Consider the following 23,663-nt stretch of genomic DNA (forward strand, 5'->3'; position numbering starts at 1 on the left):
TGAAACATTGGAAGTAAAATTTTATTGCAATTTGACTAGCGACAATTTACCTACCAAATGCGCAAAAGATACGCCTTATTTTCACGCAAAAATATTTGCTCGAGTACGTACGCGAAATGCCTCGAAATATTGAAAGACATTGCGCAAAGAAAACCGAATACCGCGACGAGATTTTTCGGAAGAAATTGTCGTGTGCGAAATCGCGACGATGGAAAACGAGGAGGAGATGAAGGGAGAAAGGGAGGACGAGGGCGAAAGCAAGAGAGAGGGAAGGAGGGAGCAGGCGGCGTAAATGGAGAAAGAGAGAATTCAAGTATAAGCACTATAACTGCGACAGTTTGCCGCGCCGTGACGGCCGAAGAATGGACCAAATGAAGCCTTCTAAATTTCAACACCCTCTTCGCGTCGCGAGTCTCCCCGTCTTGCCGCCGCAACCCCCCGTTGCTCACCCCCTTCCCAGCGCTTTCCAGCCTCTCTCACTCTCTCTTTCGGTCCCTCTCAACCCCTCTGGAGTCGCGGGTACGAAAGCCTCGTCCGTGAAACACGCGGTGTGCAGGTGCTGGCGACGGGGTGGCGATGACGCAAAGTCAGCGCGGGCCAATGGACTCGCTCTGGAACAGTCGGAGCGGTGTACGACTGCCGGCTCGCGATTGGGCGTGGCTCCAGGGGCACCCTGCCGACTCTGCCGCCGCCGCCGCCGCCGCCGCCGACGGGGGTGGGAGAATCCCCAAAGTGTGCCCCGGGGTGTAATATCATACCGCTAGGTGGATAAATAGACGTAGGCTACGCGAGGCTACGTCGGTGCGCGTTGTGGGCCGGGACGGGGAGAAGAGAGAGGGGGAGGGCGGAGGGAGAGAAGAGGGAGGATGGCCGGGGGAAGGGGGATAAACGTAAGTAGGGGTAGAACGACGGCGGAGGATCGGGGATGTGCGAAATGCGAACAGAGGACGCGGAGGATGCGGAGGAGAAGATGGCAGAGAAGGTAGGATGGGGAGGTCGCGGATGGTTGCTCGAGGCCAGCCGGGAGGAGGAATGGGAACCCGGTTCTTGGTTAGAAAATGGTCGCGGTAGGCACGGGGGGCACGGGGGTTGCATGAGGAATCGGGTGGCTGTGCGCCACGACGACTAGAACAAATAATGGTTGTAGTCAGCCTCAGCTTCCGAGAGGTATTTTCCAGTCGCGCGAATCGCACTACCGCTCAGGCACGCTTTCGGCGGACGGGAAGGTGAGGGGGTAGACCCCCTTGGAGAACACGTTCCTCTCGTGGTTCTCTATGATGCGGTCGACGTCAATCGCGAGAGCGATTGACCCGCGATGAAATAAGCGAGAGACATCGGCGACATCCGAATTTCGAGTCGCGAGTCGACTCTTTGTTTTCGGATCGATCCGCTCGTTTTAGCTAACGCTTTTTGTTTCGACTCGCTTCTCTTTGATTTCATCAGTCGATATCCTTATATACTTGCATTATTCCCTAAGTGAAAATTTGTGAAATCCCAATTCGCGAGAGCGACAGAATCGCGATAAAATTTGCTTTTCTTCTCGAAAAGATGTAACTTTGATCTCCGCACCAATTCCGAATTTTCCGCATGTCGCGTAATTGCTGTAGAATACATTTTCGACAGTTTCGTGTCGTGCTTCAGATTCGCAAATAGCGATGCAAGAATTTGCTGCCGTGCGGGAAACGATATCGGTGGGTATAGCGTCGGGAAAACGAGCTATCATCGAGAAAAGCTGGCGCGCCTGAAGCGAGCTACCATCGTCTCGCACGCGATTTTGTAGAATGCTGAGCGCAGTGTGTAGCGGAACAGGATGTTGTCAGCTGAAATTAAATTTTCCTCCTAGAGCGGCGGGTCGCTCGGCAACCTGATATTATGGGCGTTAAGCTGCGTACACATCTACAACGCGCGATGACGCTTTCGCAAAATATTCGATGTCGTTCGCATTGTCACAATCTCGGTAACGATCGCGCCAAAGAAATAATTATTTATTCAGTTTCTAACTATTAATATGTTCGCATCATTTAAGGGGGGATTTTACACTTGAAAACTTTGCCGACTTTCTCTACAAAGTTTACGTCGTGTATAGAATTACACTAATACTTTTGCACAATGAAAGTAGGTATAGAATTGAATTTTCGAGCGTTACTTAATATGTAACGGAAATGATAAACAGTTTTAAAGTTGACATTTCGATCTATCTTTGCATAAATATTTGCCTGATACAAGAGTTCTGTAGCTTGTACATATCGAATGTGCGTTTGCTTCGTTCAGGAAAATTTCAGAAAATATTACAGTACACTGCAACAGAATTTGGAATTTTAAAAATATACGAAGAATTAGAAAGATTTTTATATATACATGGTTAGGTTTTTCGCTAAATGCGATAAAACAAAGCAGCATACGTCTATAAGATCTATATGTACAAGAAATACGAAAAGGAAAGCCTGACCATGTTAATGACAATCGCCTTCACGTTATCAATATTTTCGGAATTTGTAATCCACTTTAACGTCTTTTTAAAGGGAACGCGCGTTCCCTGCTTCAATTTGACATTTTTTTAATATTTCAATATTGTTACATAAAATATTTTTGCGTTGGAAATCGAGATTTTTGCGAGATTTGATCGCGCTTGAATCTTGTAATTTGTCGCTATCGCAAGATAGAGGAAGACATTGCTACGGTACGTCACTGTGAATTTCTTCGGCCACTGTCATCGTGAGAACCTGACTCTGCGAAAAACAGGGTCGATTTAAGGTACAGGCTGGTTTGACAGTTCCTCGGATCGTTCTTTGCCCGCCACGTTAGAATTGCGATGTTAAAATATAGAAGCATCGCGTAATGAGAAATTAATGCATCGTCCCATGCATTAATTTATTAGAATGCTACAAAATACAAAGATACATCGTACTATAAGTCTATATGGCTATTCTACACTTCGCAGTTCTACATAATTAAAAAAATACTCAGCTTTGCAAAGCTTCTTCCGAATCCATTTATAGCAAAGCAGTATTTCAATCGTATTATTCATCAATATACCAATAAGAAAAAGAGAGAGAAATCGTCCCTTGCAACTTCCTTTGAAAGTTGATTAATTTGAGATCTTGTAATCCTGTCATATTTTGCTTAAAGCCTCGTCATTTTCGCAAATATTTTTATCACACTCACCGTGGCCTCACGAAAGTAACGTGCTCGTTGGGTACTGAAACGTCTCGCTCCGGTCCTGGCAAAAAAAAAGTCGCGGCAATGGCGGGGCACTCAGTTTTCTTGGACTTTCCCCGCTTGGTTACTCCTCGGGTAGCGGATAAATGGCTACCTCGTTTCCCGTGCACCCTTGAAGTTGATTGTATCAGGGGGAGGGAGGGAAAGAACTGTTGAAAGAGCGGACAAAGGAGCGGGCAAAGAACGCAGGAAGCGAGAACGAAGCAGATGACATCGTCTTCCGCGACGCGACGACTATTCAACTTGTTTGCCGTGCTGCGAGAGAGTTATTATGAATTGCACTTAATTGATATTTCTCATTGAGCGTGCCGCTCAAATCCTCGGGCGTAATAATACGGGAATTATCGAACGTGTTAACTGTCGAGGAAACATTCTTCCTTTAACGCCGTAATGTTGAGCAAATAGCCGTTTTCGTGGAGGACGAATCGTTTATTTATATTTATTTATTTGAACATTATTCGCGCAGAGAAATCAAATGACGGCAAATGCGTACGATGTAAAATTCGATGCCCGTCTCCAATGTTCGTTTAATTTCATGCGCGATAACACATTTCTACGCTGATCCGCCGGACGATAAATTTTCGATCTAACGCAGCGAGTGGAATTTTCTGTCTTCGAGTTATACTCGGTGACGTATTAAATGTACAAATCTCGCATTACCTCCGCCATCCGAATTATTTCTCCTCTCGTGCGCGGCGAGGACAAAAGACGAACGGTCTATATTTACAATGCAAGCAGAATCGTGATGCTATAGCGAGCTGCAAACTTTTGCAAACTTTCCTCGTGTTATTGCGTTTACGTCCACGTCGAGAGACCTGAACTCACCGAAATTACAGCAATTGCGATCCCCGCTACGAGAAGGCCCCGTTTATTCGCGCGCTGTTTACGCAACATCGTGATATTCTTCGTGAAGTCAATCGTCTCACGCATGTATAAAGTTACTCCATATCTCATATACAGCATCAAACGTAGCGTGCGATCTCTCATATAGAACAAATAAGATTCAGCAGGCGGAATTCAGGACTAACTGCATTGCAAATCCGAGCGAACGGGGAGAATATATTGCAGTAAAAATTACGTTAAAATTGTATTACTTCTTACAATGTTTTTTGTAAGATTGAACTATACGAAAATTGTAATACATAAATTACTATATAAATAGTAAATTTAACGATGTACCTGATACACACGATATAAAAAAAAACATTAAAATAATTACAATAATTTTGTAGTAGGAAATCAAACATATGTTTAATATTTTTAAATATATATGTAGCAATTTCAATTATAATCCTGTATGGTTCAAAAAGGGAAATTGCAAAAATTCCGTCGTAATTTTTACTGCAATATTTTCTTCTTATTTTGACTATCTTTTTATACGTTTCTTATCGTATTAAGTCAGGTGATTTAACACGTTTGAAAACGTGCATCAAATTATAATTTATGCGTTTTAAGCGTGTTAAACGACGCGACTCAAGACGGTGAGAAACGTGCAAAAAGAGCTTCAGCAAAAATTATACACGCTTGTGTGTTTAAAAATAATACACTTGGTCTTGTAGGCCGATGAACATGGAAGAAATTCAGCCGCAATTCGGCACAACGTCGCATCGAGTAAACAGATTCGCGTCCATATCCTGGGATATCTTTGAATTATATGATATTATACGGATATTTGCGAATTACTCGCAGCGACGGCGCGGCATTGTGATCGCTCGCGGTCGCTCATAAGCTCCCGTCGTCCTCTTGATACCTGGGGATCACTCTGAAATAAATGATTCCCGGCGTTCTCTATGCGACCAACGTCGACACCATTAACGACCCTCTCACCCGCTGAACACTACGCCCGGCGACGGGGTTGATCGCTATAAATTACGACCGGCATCGGATCGTAAAACTGTGGGGCGCGACGATCGATTTGTTTGCGGGATCGTCACACAGTCGAGGGATCGGTCCGATTCAGTAGCCACTTTCATCGGGATCGCAATTATTGCCTCGCGGAGAACGGTTATTAGAAGTAAATAGTCCCGCGCGGTAATAGAAGCGCTTAAGCAGCGGTCGGCTGGTTTCTATTGAGCCGCGATGATGCCAACGTCGGACGCCAATTTTCGAAACTCACGAAGCTATATTGCTGAATATATTATTCGTCGATTGACGGATGAGAAAGGAGGGAAAGAGAGAGAGAAAGAGAAATATTAGGGGAAATAGCATTTAAGGATTACTTTTATGAGGATACATATGAAAGTTTTATCTATGTTGCTTAGATTTATATATTTACAAAACGGATAAACAATGGGTGTATATCTTTCCATTTATCTTACCGCAACAATTGTGTCTTGTACAAATGAGCATCTCGTGCATGAAATCAATTTTATTCGCTTAAACCATGCGCGCCGTTTCAGCACAATGAAACTTGTTTTATGATTGACATAATTATTGATACTTTATAATTGACATTTTATGATTCATTCAGGATTGACATTTAGGATTGATTAATTATTGATGCACACAAAAAGAGAGATACACACTGAATTCAAATAAATATTATCTGTTTCAAATATTTCATTAATTTATTTGTGGGATAAAGTTTCACAGAAGTAAACTTCCTTTATCATAGAAATAAATTTTATATTTCACAAGTAAATTTTCTAGTATTTTTACTCAGTATACATGAATTAAACGTATGATAGAAATCAGCGATAACGCGAAGCATTCACTGAGGAAAGAAAAATTGTTGATGTAACTAAAATTATAAGATTATTGTTAGTCGCAACCATTATTTTCTTTTTGTAATGGTAATGGTAGTGGTAACATGCATATAAGTTTATTATTACTAGCACAGTGGTAGAATTTAATTTAAAAAATATAATTTCCTAGGCCATAATTTGTAGCGATTATTTCTCTATATGATTATAATTATAAATACCAAACATTTTTTCTCAACGTACACTGAGAGAAAAATATATGATATTTGGAACTATAATGGCATAGTAAAAAGATTATAGTTAGGAATATCTTTTTTATAGTAAATGTCACCATAATGTTTGTAATATTTACAATATAAGCATAGTATAACTGACTTCTTGGTAAAACTTTTACCAAGAATTATAATTACTTGAAATAAAAAACATAGCAAGGTAGCAAATATTAAATGGTAAGAGAAATTAACTATTTTATATAGTCAATACAATTGGAATATTTGGAAAATACGGGTACATGTAACTATATTCCCAAAGCGTGCTTTACTATACACATAAAGTAATAAGATGGTGACTATAAATGTGTGTCTATTCTGCTATATCTTCGTGTTTAAATGAACTATAAATATATGTTTGAGACTAAAACGAACTATAAAATATAGTGAGATTATAGTTATTCCAACTATTTTTTTCTCTCAGTATAGTAAAGCTGCCGCTCGAGCCGCCGCGACTCGATCAAAGAGAAATTTTTTATCTCCACCGCGCTCATAAGGGTTGCACGAAGGTGCGTGTGATAGAATACATTATGAAAAGTAATAAAACGATTCTCCGGCGTGTTGCAGCACGTGACAGGTCGCGTACGCTCGGGGAGAGAAAGCCCTCCGCGGTACGAACGAACGATAATCTGTTGCGGTAAACGCATCTGTTGTCGCGAGCAGGTGCGGCGTTTCAATTCGCGCCGAAAGTGGATTAAGTGCCTGCCGGGTTTTTGTTGGGTCACGTGCGCTAGTCAAAATAAATCTGTTCTTGTAATCGGATTTGCCGGGCCCTCGCGGCCCGATAAACTGCCGGTCCGGTTATGAACTTTAAACAACTGGCCGCGACGCGTCATAGTCCCGCCGCATAATTTCGCACGCAACCGAAACCGCGTGTCCGCTCTTTCGCTGGACGCAGCAACACGTTCGCGGCGTCCCGCGTTTTTCGTGTCTCGGTGTAAACGTCGGCCCGAAATTGAAAATTATCATACTCGACCGCGCGTACACGCCATCGATTGGTGGTCGCGCGTACCGAAACAAGTAGTCCCGCAAGTAATTCGTCATCTAAGATCGTAGATTCCCAGATTACGTCTACACGGATTGTTTACACGTTGTCTACGTGATATATAGACACGGTTTTTTCTCATACAGGCAATTTAAACTATGAAGAGTAATATAAATTATAGCAAAATATGCAGAAAAAATAATTAAGTTATAAGACAGAGTATTTGTTTTTTTGGAGGTATTTATTATAAATATAGTGTGTTTAAGGAGGATAAGTTGCGGGAAATTTTCATTTCATTATATGACAGACTGGTACACTTAGAGAGGAAAAATATCTGACAAGTAAAAAATATTCATCCGGTTGTTACTAATAACATATTTGCTTGTACTAATATAAAATATTTCACCAAATATTTTTTAAATAAGAAGATATATATCTTCTTAAATTTTAGCTTTTCATATGAAAACAATCGTTTGTTCTATTTAAATATTTTAGATTTAAATAAATATATTACTAGTGACCACACACACAAACACACACATACACATCGAGTATATAAATATTTTTTATTTTTCTGATATTTTTTCTCTCAGTGTAGGTTTAACTCTAAAGGTAAAAAGGTCACTAGTGAATTCGGTGGCCTCTAACTGGTTTAAGAAGCAACGTCTACAAATATATATTAACACGGAAAAAATTTTCAATTCGAATAACTGAATAAACCAGATAAAAAATTCACCGACGAGGAATAATATTACTATTACTGTAATCGAAAACATTTGTATGCCTGTATGTTCAGCTGCATTAAAACTCGGTTGACATAACTGAGAGAAACTGAATGGAAACCTCCTACGAGAATCTTTTTATTCCTAAAAACCGAGCTTTTCATCTGATCTCCAAGTAAATTCAGTTGCTCTCTAAACTTTTTGAAGTGAAATTTGATTCGAAAAGTAGAGTGATATCCTAGTTCGAATTCGAGTTATTTTTCACTCCTATAGAGTGAATCCTTTGAATCGTTGAGTGAATATTTTAATTTGAAATTGAAGCGTGAATTTGATACATTCCATCGCCAAAGGAACATATTCACTCTGATCAATTAAATGATCCGCTTATGTGGAGTCAAAATTTACTCTAATCTTGAATGGAACATTCACTCTTGTGATCTCGAGTGGCAGCATTTTCACTATCGCCTAAGTTAGATTAGTATTTTTATTACCTTTTTTCTTACAAAGAAACTCATATAAGTGTCCGCCTCCGATTTTCATAAACTTATAATATGTTGTACTTTAGATCAAAATAACACACGGAAAAAAGATTTGGTTGAATTAACCAAATATCTGGTTGAATATGAACGATCCAGAAATTCCGATTGAAGTAATTCGTTTATGTTAACAAGATTTTTGGTTGACTTAAACCAAGTGTAGTACGTGTATGAAATGACATCTATGTAGGTAATGAGTAATCTATGAATTTCGTTTAAAAGACATATGGCTTGCTCGAAAATTGACTAACAAGGAAACCCACATAGGTCCACCTCCAATTTTTGAACTTGTAATATGTTGTACTTTAGATCAAAATAACAGATACGTTTTTTATTATATGTGCCCTTTCGCAAGTTTAGGGGAAGAAATACCTCTTTGAAGAAAACCGGTTTTTTTTATTCAAAGGGAATATGAAAACTATAAGAGATAGAAACAAATATTTTTAATAAAAGTTAATGGTTTGAAGAGTACTTTACGGAAATTATTTTAATAATTATAATAAGAAGTAGTTGGGGAAATATTAAAAAAAATTTTTTTCAAATAATTTCCGTAAAGTACTCTTAAAACATTCAACTTTTATTCAAAATATTTTTTTCTATCTCTTATAGTTTTCATTATATTCCCTTAGAATGAAAAAAATCGATTTTCTTCAAAAGGGTATTTCATCCCGTAAACTTGCGAAAGAACATATATAATAAAAAATGTATCTGCATAGAGAAAAAGGTTTGGTTGAATTAACCAAATATCTGGTCGATTATAAACGATCCAGAAATTCCGATTGAAGTAATCCGAATTTTGTTTAAATCAACCAAAAATCTTGTTAACATAAACGAATTACTTCAATCGGAATTTCTGGATCGTTCATATTCAACCAGATATTTGGTTAATTCAACCAAATCTTTTTTCCGTGTGTTATTTTGATCTAAAGTACAACATATTATAAGTTTATGAAAATCGGAGATCAAAAATCGGTTCTTGATGTTTTGATCGGTTTATCCGAAGAAGTGCTATTGTGATCGGAGATATTCGATTAAATTCAATCGGATATTTGGATCAGGGGATCGGGGATGTAAAAATTGATGAGAATTTGATTGGAGATATCCATTTAATGACTTTTTACCGAACAATTTCTTTCAGTCTACGTTGTCTATGTGAAGAGTTTTATAATATATTGCGCAAACGCCCAACCCTGCTTTCGACATTGTCGTGAATCGATCTCTTCCGTCTCTTCGTGAGAGATTATTAACATCTCGCTTCACAGTTACATCGATACCGTCCGAATATCGTAAGCATTCGAGACCACGAGAATGCGGTCACTTTGAAGCGTGCTTCTCGCCGGTCGACATAACAGCCGGTTACATTTTTACGAGCATCAGGTGAGAGGTTGTGCGGGTGAGCAGAACTTTATAAAAATGTTATGAGGAGTCTAATTGGCCGGCGTTTATAATTACCCCGACTGTACCGCGAGCCGAAGACGGGAGGGGGCGCGAGGAGAGGTGGTCGACTAATTGCGAAGTTTTCTGCTTCGATTTTCCGGCAGACTGCACTACCGCCGACGCCGCCGCCGTTGCCGCCGCCGCGCCATTTCCCGGCCGGTTGTTCGAATTAAACGCGAATGCAGTTTTAAACTGGGGAAGAGCGCCCCGGGGAACACCAAGTATTTTATACGGGATTAAACGCGACAAGCGTACGGTAAAAAGCGGCCAAAGAAATCAATAACCTCGCGCGTTATACGTGCGCTATTTCGCTTCGACGTGCGCTTCGTGCTCACGCGCGATACCGTAATCCGCGAACTTGTCCACTCCGCTATCTCTCGCGTTCCCCCGTCACAATTTCATCGGATATTTCTCCGGACAATTTCCGCCGAAATTATTTTCCTACTGTTGTCGCGCGCTCGCACGTAGGTACTCTGTGCACGGGAAAAAAGGACTTTGTGCACCTGACCAGAAATATTTACCTGTGAGCAACGTAGACGCATGATCATCTTTGTGCAATGTAATGTGTACTTTTTCACGGTATACTTTTCAATCGGTGTATTCTTCATTACACTTATAACTGAGATGGTTCTCTCACTCATAAGTATAGCATTGCAATCAGTAAAATCTCGCTGGAAGAATCAATGAGATTAATTCAGCGGCTTAATGGTACACTGAAAAAATTATTTTTGTATTTGAAACTGTAGGATATTTGGTATATACGATTTGATTAACATTACCATTTTCACAAGTTTTTCACTTGTATCAAGTAAAATGTTTTAGTGAGAAAACCAAACAGACATGCGGCAGTTAAATTAGTTGCGATTACCAAACATTTGTTTAATTCCATTTTAACCAAATAATGATATAGTGTACTAAATTTTCGTTCCGACAACAAAATCCTTTTTTCAGTGTAGCAATTATTCCCGTTATTGATGCATTTCGTTCAGTAAAAGGATTATTTCACCGATGCTTAGTGAATATTCCCGGTTATTCAATATAAATACTTCCACTCTACTGCTTCGTAATATGTTTCACTGATTTGGACTAGTGGGAGTAAGAGATTTTATTACAAAATCTGAAAAAAATAAAAAGCAAACAGATTTGCTTTACGTTATTTCCATGCACCTCTTGTGTCCAGTGACACTATCTATGTTCGCAAAATGTATCAATAATGTTAATAGTTACTATTATTAACTAATCCTAGTCGATTTATTTGGTTGCAGTGCTATACTCGTATAACTAAACGACCAGTTATAGCATTTAAATGAATACACCGATTGTACTTCAGAGAGCAGACAGCAGAGTATCATTGCACGCGAGGAATGATGAAAAGCCGTTAATTCCGTCGTTACACAAACGCAGAAAGTTGGATTTGATATAACGAGTTTGTCCATTAGAGATTTTGTAGTGAAATTTTACCTCCACTGGTCGAGAATCAGTGAGAAATAAGACGAAGTGGCAAAGCAGGAGGATTAACTTTGAAAGAGGGTGATTGATATGACTCAGTTACTTCGGCACATCAATGTAATTGATCTGATTGTGACGGTCAGAAACCGGTCGGGATGACGCTTACCATGGGTACATTCTGGTTGGAGCAACCAGACATCGTCACAGCTGGCAACGCCAGTAACTCAGCAATCGCTCTGTGGTTGCAGCAACCAAATAATTAGTTGTTCCACATTTTACATCCGGCCGGCACAAGCAGATTTATGTCTGGAGTACTCTGTTTTCTTTTTCCACGTGTCATTGAAATATCGCGACGATCGCTCTGTACAAGGGACGCTGTTTGTAAACAGTCACAGTCACAGTTATAATAACGCAGATGCGGTCGAATAGCTCGCGAGACTCGCATGCTTGCGATCCGTCCTCCGATGCGGAGGACCCGGCTCGCATTGACCGGAAACGCGAGTGCATGTCGAGCATGCTGCGATCGCGCTCGATCGTTCACTCGATAAGCATTCGGTGAACGCGCTGAACGCGTGGTAGCGGATGTCGGGCGTCGGTCTAACGGAAATAAGCCCGAATGCCGAAATCTGCTCGATCAGCGGCGCCCACTCGTCGCGCCGTCGGCGAGCGTGCCATCGCGATTTCCGAGCACTCGCGAATCGCCAATCGACGACACGAGTCCTTTGATCCACGTCGGCACCGTGCATAAACAGTTTTATTTCGCGGCCGCGTGCGACTTTCCGCAAGATTGAGTCACGTTGAGCTCACGCGCGTTACCTCGGCGCCGATTTCCGCGGGGATGATGAACGATCGATGTCGACGACGGTGTGTCCCGAGGTGTCCTTGATACATTCCGCGAGCGTTCGTGACGATGACCTCTCTGCGGTGCGAACCTCCAGCACTCTTGAAAAATTTCAACCGATTCGTGATTTTTTAGTGTTACATTTTTCATTAGCACGCCTCGCTCCATGAAAATACATTTTTTGTGTCGCACATAAAAGCTGACTTTGAAAATTATTCCTATAAAATCTATGTAAAATCAGTTTTTTAAAGATTTAACATAGATCGAATTAATTTGATATATATCTGATCTGTTTTTTTCCGGGAATTTCTCCAGCGGCGTGTCGAAATATACGATCGATAATCGTCGAACAATGGCAGCGTTGAAAAATCCGATAAGAGACGGGGCGTTTTCGCCGATGAAAACGGATTGTGTGCAGTTTGATGAAAAAAAAGTAAAAAAAATAATCGCTTGCATGAATCTCATGCGCGCATAATATCCCGTCATGATATATACGTGTAATTTAATGATATATGTTTTTTAATTCGAACGTGGGTTTGTGTGTGCGAGAGCGCAACGCAGCTTTTGTGCGTTCCGCGCGTATTTGCAATGTATATTTGTTAATTTAATGCAAACAATTTATCGCGGAGTTAAGCAATAATTTTTCACAGTTCCAGCGCGGATAATATCGAGCGTGTCGATGCCGTCGATGTGCGCGCGCAAATTTTAATCATCCAAAAGCTGTGATTGAATTTCACGTCGAATTTAATTCGGTCGGCTGATGTCGCGACAAATTATTTTCAGAGAAGAATAATAAAGTAAAATGGGCGTTCTCGGTTAATCGAGACGATAGTAAGCGATTCGGGCAGAATAAAAATAAAGGTAAGACAGAGTAATGAGAGAATCGCTGTTTAATCAAAATCGAAATTAATTCATTCTCGTATTTTCATAGAGAGATATATTATAGATTATATAATTACATATTTTTACGTTACATTCATTTACTCGCAGTCACGCACAATTCTCCGTTGCCTTTGTTTCCACTTTACATTTGATTTATCTGCGTTTCGAAATATTTTTCTAGATTGGAAATCGCTTGCGAATAAAATTTGTCATTATTACTCTTCGCAAGTCAATATTTTTTATTTCTTACATATTTTTTCTTTCAGTGTAGATTTAGTCCCAAATGAATTTCTCGATTACGCGATACATGTCTAGCAATTCGTGCATCATAACTGTTGATTATTTCGGGGCAGCCGTTCTGTCCAGATAATCAACCATCATGATGCACGAATATGCGCACACATTGCTTGTAATTGAGAAATCCATTTAGCATCAGACTTAGTAAATGTTAAAAAGCCATTATGTCGGATAGTGTGTTATTTTGACATTAGTGGTTGAAAGAGTGCGGCCAAGCCATAGACTCTGTTGCCTCTTTTTCAAATATTTTGAATATTCGAATTAATAATGCTTTAAATTGAAGCTAATGTCGCGTGGATCAAGAATATATAAAGTTTCGATATTATTCTCGTGGCCGTTTGGGAGATAAACAATCCAAAATGTTATAATCTCAATAGCATGGCTATTTATATTTGTTAAGAGATTGCAACTCTTTTGGACCATTTTATGCAAATTTTGAACCATAACCTAAACGACAAGGAGATGGATATTGAGATTTTATTTTCTTGATCTATTTATTCTAAATCTCAAAAATCGATGTATGATGGAAATATTTAAAATTCTACAAAGTCCCATAGACAAGGGGCGAGAGGACTTGGCCGCACTCTGTGTGAAATTCTGATCATCGGCTGCTGCCGTTGGATCATCTTGGGGAGTCGCGCGAGATGATAGAAGCCACGGATATATCACTCCACGGCTCTGATTCGGGGCGGAAAATATTACGCTTAAGGCCGCTCGAATTAGCGCACAAGGGGTGGCAATTCCGGGGGGCGCGTGGGGGCAATAGAATAATCATGCGAGACGTTAACCTGTTAGGCATTAGTGGCGCATGATAGGCGCGCTGCGGGTGGCGTCGGATAGCGTGGCGTCGGGATGAAACGAGAGTGGCCACGGGGGTGCGGATGAAATAGATTGAGAGAAGAGACAGAGGGGAAGAGAGAGAGAACGCGCGTGGCTCTCGCCCACTCCTTCACACACACACACATATATTTTCTCTCTCTCTCTCTCTCTCTCTCTCTCTCTCTCTCTCTCTCTCTGTCTCTCTCGTCAGGGCTACGGGAGTAAAACAATTACGGCTCCACGTCGACGTACACTCGACCGAGCACCCCTCGCATCGTGTTCAGCAGTCCCGCACTGTAGGGGCGTTCTTCGGCCTTTGGCGACGCGCACGAATCACCGCTGCGAACCCGCTCGACGCGCACTCGCGCCGAAGCCTCGTCGAAAATCTCGGTGTGCGCTGTTCCGCTCGAATTACAGGTATCGAGATCAGTATAAAGCTCACTTTAGGCGACCTACGATTTGGAAGGAAGAAGAATGCCACCTAGCTTTCTTCGCGCCGCGTTGTAAATAGAAGATGAAAGGACTCGAAGGTCCGCGTATTCAGGACGCGCTTACAACGTTGTTAGAGTGCTAACAAGTCGAGATGTTAACGTTCTTATTGCTCGTATTCGAAACGCGATGACAGCAGCGACTCTGTCGGGCAAATCGATCATCACGCGTGTTTACAGCAAAATTCCTATTCAGGAGATCTATTACGGTTCTATGTGAGAAGTGAAAATACGAAAAGTCAGCGAATTTACTAGAATATTTATCATTTCATTGGTCAACACATCTAGTGAATTTGCTCACTTTTCGCATTTTCATTTCTCACACAAAACCGTAATAAGTTCCCAGAATCTTTTGAGTTCTCAAGAGCACAAACGACTCAACCAAAATAATAATATTGCGTGTAAATAAGAAATAAACGTATATTTTAAAATAATCTCAGAATAACATCGCACTGCGATAAAATGTCACCGAACAATAGACCAGCGATTATGTTTCGCGCGAACGCGATTTGAGACGGACCAACTGACTTATTGATCGTTATGGCTTGTTCAGGCAATAGCGCGATCTTTGGCGAATTCCGAGCGCGTCATACATCTCGCGCATTTTAAGAAACGTAGATGTTGTACAACATTCTCTGAATACGGTCCGTGGAAGAATCCGTGAGAGCGTGTCCGCACCTCTCGGAAGGAAAAGACACCATGTCCATAATCCGCGAATTTTCGCCGAGAGAGAGAGACAATCTCAATTAATAGCGATATGATCCTTCGCGACCCGCCGCTGGCAGTTTGCGAACGGAAGGGGGGAGACGCCCGGTTAAAATCCCGCGACGTTCCGCCGGACTAACTAAGAGAGAAGCGCTCGGCCCGCGGGCTGTATAACTCGTCCGAATTATTACGGGGACCGTGGAAGTTTAAATCGTCGTCTCCCCTCCCCGCCCTGTCGGGCTCGCTCTTCCGCCGTCTGATCCCCCACGGCTCGTTCGCCGACAAATTTAAATCTCGCTAAGACCGACCATTAGTACGAAGTGCAAACAGCAAACAGTGCATTAAACTGCGCGTCCCTGTGCACGCGCGTGCGTGTCCTTAAACGCGAAGCCAAGTGTCTGTTCCCACGGGGATTTCGCGAGCGGCCTTACGCGCACTGTGTGCGTGCGTACACGGGTTGTACGTATCCATTCGTTTCGGCTGTCCTCTGCCTGTTTACGTGCGCTCATCCGGACAAGCGGGGGCTGCTCGTCCGAGTGTGTGATATATCGGCTAGCCTGCACCTCCCGCTCTTCCCCCTCTCCTCTCCCCCGGCGGAGGTTATTCCACCGTTGAAATTAAATTTGTAAATACGCGGTCGTGTGCGTATGTAGATTCGCGATCGTCGATATTCGCTTGGGCTGTCGCGAATATCTTCGCGAATGTCACGCGACTTTGAGCTATTTCTACCCGTCGATCAGCGCTCGTGAATAATTGAAAATTAACACTCGTGAGGCGCGATATTTGCTACAAAAATAATTTAGAAGGGTTCTAAGCTATTTACTTCTTTCTTCAGATCGCAATAATGAATAATGAGTAGGAGGTCAAGGTAAGAATGTTGGGCACAGTACAGTTATGAATGTCATTCAGAAATGTAAAAGGAAGATAAGGAGGATAATACACGGAGAAAATACTGAATATGGTATGGCTGCGACAAAAAATATTAATGTCATTTTTCGCCCATGCATACAAAAGGGTTGTAGGAACTACAACCCTTTACATAGTACTCTGGAAGTGGTGCACTGGCTTTCTTTGCCTGCTCGCCCAGATGTGTTTGAACGGACTCTCTACTACTGCTGTATGGCGCAACCGAACCCTACAAATCTCTCAATCATAGTATTCGTTCTGCAGATCATGACAGAAGAACAGCAATGTTTTTTCCGTTGAGGCAACTGTACACAAGGATATATTAATTGAACTGTGGCTGTGAAAACTACATAGATTTCTAATATTTTATATTTCTTTATATTTCTAATAGATTTCTTTATATTTCTTTATATTTCTAATAGATTTGCAATATTTATTTATTATGCAAATAATATAAAATAAATCTTCCCATAATAAATAATATTTATTTATTATGCAAATAATATTTATTATTTCTATGCAATATTTATTTAACTTGAATTTACGTAAATTGCTTTTCTAATAGAGAAAGTGGCTTGTAGCCACTATGACAGTTTTCTCCGTGTGTAAGTAAGTGAATTGTGTCTTTTTGACCAAAGCTTCAGCGTCATCGTCTGCCCTCGATCGCAGTTCAACAAATTTGATCTCGCCGTTTAAATCGCGTGAAAGAGCGATGTCTGTGACTCGGGTTTTTTCGTAACGCAAAAAAAAAACGATAGAACTGAATATCGAGTTATTTGCGCTCTAACCGCCGATGTACATCGACGCATTTGATATATTCGTACACTTTTATTCTATTCGCCGTGGAAACCACTTCGATATTGGCGCAAAAGTGGCTGAAAGTTTTGAGACACATGCCTGAACTTTCCCAAGGAAGCTATACATTATAAATATCGTGCTTCCTTTCTACCAGCGCACGTTTCCCATTTCGTCTTGCGGGCCGACGAATTTTTCCCGATCGCCTTGAAAAATTGTTCTACGGAATTCTTTCCGCAAAATAAACTTACGCTAATTCTTAAACATCCGTCTAGTACGTCCGTAACTTTCAAGTACCGCAAATAATATTTGCAAATCGTTCAATATATGGATATAAATTCGGCATGAGCAGTCCTCAATTATGAGACGTCCCTCGACATCTTTGTTGAAGAAAAATAGACTTCAAGTTATCCCCAGGAATTTGTCATTCGAAGATAATATCGTTGAACATTTCACAATTGAGGATTTTGTTTCCATAAGCAACCCCAAATCTACATTGAAACGGCTTATTGAGTAGAAGATGGATTTAAGAGTTTAGAAACAAGCTTTTTGATCGCACGAAGAACAAACGTTAGATTATACGTGTGCTGCGATGCCGTAATTAAAGTTGATAGCGACGTACGGGGAGATTAAACGAAGGTTCTCCGCGCTCGAATGAAATTTCTCGGCCCTTTGTCGTCGGCAACGACGAGAGGCGGCGAAGAAGCCAGGAAGAAATCAATGCCGAAGGATAACACGCGTCCTTGCTCAGGGACGAGCAGTCTCCGGGACTGCTCTCAAGACCTCGGCCATGCGAAAACTTTGTCCAAGAATCTAATATCATCCTTGGCCCGCACACACATTCTCAGAATTCCATAGAACGCCAGGACACGACGGCAGCTGGTACACGATGTCCTCCTTATGTAGGAGAGCGCGACAGGATTTCACCCCTTAATCACCTCAAAGTCCTCGTAATTTCGCGCCGGGCAAACGTTTATTGTACTTCCATCGTATCTGAATTCGACGAGACGAATATTCGAATTGCGCTTTTTGAAATGTTTAATAACGTTTTTGAAATAATCGCGATTTTCATATTTTCACACGCGAGCCTGATTATTGACTCTGACACTCTGGACAATTTCCGAAGTGCGTGATCGTGACGGAGGTGCAACAATGGACCTAAGCTAATCCGTATTGGCGAAATCCTAAGAAAATTTCGATATTTTTTCGCAACGATTACGCTTATGCCAAGCAGTATAAATTATTTGATAAAGAATTGTTCTTTTTCATGCCTTTCGCGTATGTCATATCAATATTTCGTGTATCTCCGACCCGGCAATTTTGGAACCAGTTTAACGAAGATGCCGAGACTTACGGGAGCTAGAGAAAATCATCAACCCCTATTTCCCTCCTTCCCACCGAGATTCTCGCGACGTAGCCGCACGGAAGGTCCTAAAGCGCAGAGACCTGATACGATCTAACGTGGAACACGCGTACGTACGCGCATACACACATGCAGGCCACAGAAACCATCCGTATACACATTCCAAGGATATATCAGGCATGAGGTGAGACCTGCGACTTTCGCACAGATGGCAACACAGAGGATCGTATAGAAGAGACGAGGATCCGCGGGAGGGGTTAGTCAGAGGACAACGCGGGCAGGACGAGAGGGGGAGAGTAGAAGGAAGAAGAAGAGATGGAGAACGATGAGGAAGAGAGAGGAGAGAGAGAGAGAGAGGCTTGCAGGGGCGGCGGGGAAGGGCGGGTTGCTATCTTAGCCACCACAAAGCAGTGATAACATTTTCCCTCCCGGACAGAAGCCTAGCCACCCTTCTCGTCGCTCCCAGGTCGATATCCGGATAACGCCGGTTGCCCCGGGCAACCGGAAGGCCACGCCCGCGCCTCTGAAACATGGCCGCCGCCGTGGCGCTTCCGGTGAGAGCGCGACAGGGTGAGAGCGGAGTGCTCACCCGGCTCTTCTCGTTCTCCGTGCAGAGACGAGAAGGAGTAACATAGGGCGGGAGTAGGAAGAGAGAAGGTGAAGGAAGGGGTGAAGGAAAAGGGCAAGAGGAGGAGCAGGAGGAGGAGAAGGAAGGGGATGCGGAAGGATAAAACGCGAGAGGCTCGAATTATCATAATATTGGTCATTGCTTGCTGCCTCTCTCTTCTCCGGCCGGAAAGCGAAGTAGCTGACTACCAGACCTCTCCCTTGTGTGTACACCGTCCCGGCGACTTATTACCACTCCACACCACACCTCACCACCACCTGCGTAGCGTACGTATGAGCGTCGCGTGTCCATTGCGCTTCTATCTCCCTCTCTCTTTCTTTTTTTTCTTTCTCTCTCTGTCGCTCCACAGCCACCCCCGACAACGAAGAAGATCTGCCATCGTGACTCCCCGGCGCACGTAATTGCCAAGTTTCCGCGGCATGATACGGCATGGGTGATCCTCCAGTGCGTTTCTTTGGTACTTTGTCGTCACTAACTCTACGATGAGGGCGGCTCAACGACATGGTTGGGGTAGTCAAGCGCCTTTGCGCGGCTTACTAATAGTCGCACTTATTTCGTCCTCATTGCACGTCCTCTGTACAGCCGATAACGTCATATCTCTGGACTGAAAACAACGACTGAGAATAACTTAGTGTTGCTATTACGTCTGTTTGCACTTAGCTCTTCTCAACTTCAGTCGGAGTTAGCTCCTCCGCAATTAATTGGGACAAGGCTGTAAAACACCGACTTCGTCTCTCGACGCGATGCGCTATTTTACACGCGAAGATACTTCTATTTAATTTACACGTTTTCTCGATTGGAGATCGCACAGTTCTCGCGGGGAGTTGGGCAGATTCGCGTGTTTAATGAGAACACAGTTTAAGCTCTGCGAAATCATCCGCGACAGGGCGCGAACGAAAGCACGAGAGCCTCTACCCCGCTCCCTGTCCTCCCCTCGCGACAATTGATTTCGCGCGCGCGACGCGCGATCGAAAATATTTCCGCGTTTCACGAATACACGCCCGGCGAATCAGAGAGCTCCCCTTTCGCATAATGAAGCTCGTTCCCATCGCTTCTAATTGTCAACCACTACACCGGCACGATATTTACCCCCTGAACGAGGAGTTATGAAAAGAGAAGCCGGGGGAGAGGGAGAGAGGAGGCAAGGGGCGAGAGACTCGGCCTTTGGCACGGGCGCGCTTGTATCCGCGGTGACAATGCAAACCGAAACAAACACTTAGCGGCACGTGAGCGGCACGTGGCCACCAGGATATATTACATTCCGAATGCACACACACTTGACGGACGATTAAAGGGGTGTTGCACGCGCGAAGAACCACGATCGTGACGACGAGATATAACGGCCTCCACCCCCGGCCGACTACTTACTTAGCCGTGCTCGTTACACGCTCGTAGGCATTATAGGCACGGATGGTCGGTAGACGTCCGCCGACGTGGTGCCATTACAACTACGCCATCCCCGAGGACGGTGAGGCGCGGCCGTAGAATTCGCGGCTGCAGAATTCACGACTGAATACCTCGCTTCATTATCTTACGATCGTCTGGATTATACGACTACAACGAATCCGCGATAACGTCGAGGCGGTTGTCATTGTAAATGATCGTCGGCGCTCGACACGAATCGCTATTTGACGGGCAGGAGCGCAAAGTCAAATAATTGGCAAGCGTTTATCTGCGATTTGGTGTTGACCTATCTTCGAATTTGTTCTCTCCTCGACCCTGGACGCCTTATCGCGCGCACGATTAATTTATCGGCCGCGGCACATAGCGTTGAGCCGCGTGCAACGTGGGTTTGAGATAGTGCAATAATAGTTGCTTTTGCAAACTGCAGTATCGCCGTTATTCGGAGCACGCGTGCGCGCCGTCATAAATCTTGGTGACGCCAACGATATCGTAGTAAATTCCGCAGCGCGAAATTGAGTGGAGTTCGCGTCGCAAAATTCTTACGTTGTGCGTACCGAGACCTCCTTTCTCCTTTATTGAAAGTGTAAGGCCAATATCGCGCGTGTACGATAGATTCGCGAGGAATTTACTCGACTGTCGCGGACGAGGACATTACTCTCTTAAAGTGAATCGATAGAAATATCGATAGAAATATCTCTGACTGAATCGGGAAAAGGAGTATTTCGCCAATAGTCAGTGAGTATTCACTGATCTTCAGCACATTTGCACCTTACTGTTCCACGTATGATTTGATGGAAGTAAAATTCCACCGCGAAGTCCAACTTTCCGCGTTCGTGCTGATGGAATTAACGGCCTCCGTGCAATTTGCGTACAATGGCACTGTCTGCGTTTGCAAACTGCCTCGATAACGGTAACAGTCGTTACTGTTAACTAATCCTTTCAGCGAGATTTTACTGATTGCAGTGCTATATCTACATGGAGAAAATTTTATGGTAAAATCTAATATAGGACCTTGGAACCAGAAAATAGATCGACATTCTACAGTAATTTATTCTTTCGTTTCATATGTGCTACATATATTTTAATAATTATGAAATATACTATTAAAATACTCGCCATGTTTTTAGCGAAATTTACACTACTATTTCTATCGAAAGTTATGTTTCTTAGCAAGATAGACTTTACTAAACAGTCTATTTCTGGACTATTAAAAACATAGTATAAAATTGGAAAGAATTTATATGAAAACTATGATATTCTCTTTGCAATTGAATAACTGAATCATCAGTTACAAGTGCAGTATATTTCAACGAAGAATACGCTGATAATACTTGAGAAAATACGGGAGAAAGAAAATGACAGCGGCTCCACAGAAATTCTTTATTTAGCAGCGAATTAGCGTGTTTGTCGACCTTCTCATGTGACAGATTTAATGTTGATGTAGGACTCTCTCGCACGAAGGAGGAGCTGATCGATTGCGCAATGCTCTCCGTTACAATTCCCGTTTCGACGCGATTCGTGCGATAACTATGCGAAGTTGATTGTGTTAACAGTAGAAAAGAAGATAACGCGCGCGGAGATTCGTGAGCCTTGACTGAGCTGCATTTGCATGCGCGATGCGTATTCGCTCGTTGCGACACGTGGAATTACTCCGTCAGAACCTGAAATTCAGCGTGCACCGTGCGTGAGACGATGCAATAATAGTTGCTTTTGCAAACCGCGTGTCATCATCGCGCTCTCGTACGTCGCCATAAATTTGCTTCCTTCGCGCCTCTCTTGCACAAAGCGGAAAACAGAGAACCAGGTAACTACAAAGGGCGATGGGGAGAAACAGAGAGATTAGAAGAAGCGCGCTTTAACGCGATGCTCGAATTGCCACGCGAGATGCGGCGGCCGTTATCTTCGTCACGATCGAGGAATGTAATATCGTCACCCCAAGCGACAAGAGTTGCCTTCGTATCGCCGTTTAGAATACCGTCGAGGGGAATACGGGACGGGGATTAAACTGCAATGAAAATCCACTCATTCTCCTCGGGCCCGCCACCGCTGTGTCGCCGCCGTCGTCACCGCTACTCTCTCTTCTACTCTTTTCTACTCTTTTCTCCTCTCTTCTTCTCTCTTTTCTTCTCCACTTCACATTGCCATCGCCGAGAAGCGGGTAAACAAGATATTGCTTTGTACTGCGCTCTTCGTCACTCGTTTCCGTTCTGGTTTTCACCGTGTTGGCCTCTCCCTCGTCGGCTTTCCGTTACCGTCTTATTTTCGCAAATCGCGTCCTTGCTCGGGCGGGCGAATTGTTTCTCAGACGATCAAGGCGTATATGTTCGACCTGAATTATCCCTTCTCGCGTTAATTATTACCGCGAATTATCATCGCGATTGATCGCCTCTGCCTCGGACACAGATTGTCCTTTGTCGGTGTGTTGAGGGGAAAAACGACGGGAAAGATGTCGAGAAGAACAGGCACTCGTGTACTTAACGATACTTTATTGTTTTTATCATTACATATTGTTATAAATCTATCATCTTGACACATACAATATTTACTAAGATCTACAGACGATTTTTAACGATAGATCGTGTATATGTGTGTGTGTGTATGTATACCATTTTGCCGTAGCCTATAACTAAACATATATTCATCTCGGCTTCTCACTGCTTGCTCTTAGCGGAGGAACAAAGTCAAGTGCCGCGCGGTCTCTCTCTCTCTCTCTCTCTCTCTCTCTCTCTCGCAATGATTGAAAATATACGGATTAATAAAATATACTGTGTATATGACGTGTATATGCGGTGCGTGGGAGTGTGTACCGCCGTGTTAAAATTCGCTAAATACTCGCGCGCTACGGGATCTCCGCGTTTGGAGTACATCGGCCGTCACGATGTAGGAATAGGACGTGTTTATCCATATTGAAATAATCCGGATTCGACGGGTTCCAATTTTGCCGTGTGCAAATGCAAATTACATCATGCATTAATTTCAACTTTGAAACGTGTTGCATAAGCCCGCCTAATTGATTTACGCGTCGTTAATTAAATTTCACACAATGCCGCGTCAGCTTAGCGATCGATCTCGCGCTCCTCGGTAGTTTCTTCTTTTCCTCTCTTTGCCGTTTTGTTTTTTCTTTTCGTTTTTTTTTCCTTTTCATGGAAATTACGCGGCCCCGCGACAAATTAAAATTTTATCGACGAAACTCCCAACTCCCCCCCCCCCCCCCCC

The 23,663-nt window shown here is 42.8% G+C and overlaps 1 protein-coding gene across 1 annotated transcript in view; it reads left to right on the forward strand.

The window, feature by feature from the left end:
* The window catches only part of LOC116840405 (protein cueball), a 79,134-nt gene that overhangs the window by 2,493 nt on the left and 52,978 nt on the right, over window positions 1-23,663 (forward strand). The gene's annotated exons all lie outside the window — the stretch shown is intronic.

This window comes from Odontomachus brunneus, unplaced genomic scaffold (assembly GCF_010583005.1).
Source record: "Odontomachus brunneus isolate Ranch 3 - 2012 unplaced genomic scaffold, Obru_v1 Obru_scaffold_001, whole genome shotgun sequence".
Lineage (NCBI taxonomy): Eukaryota > Metazoa > Arthropoda > Insecta > Hymenoptera > Formicidae > Odontomachus > Odontomachus brunneus.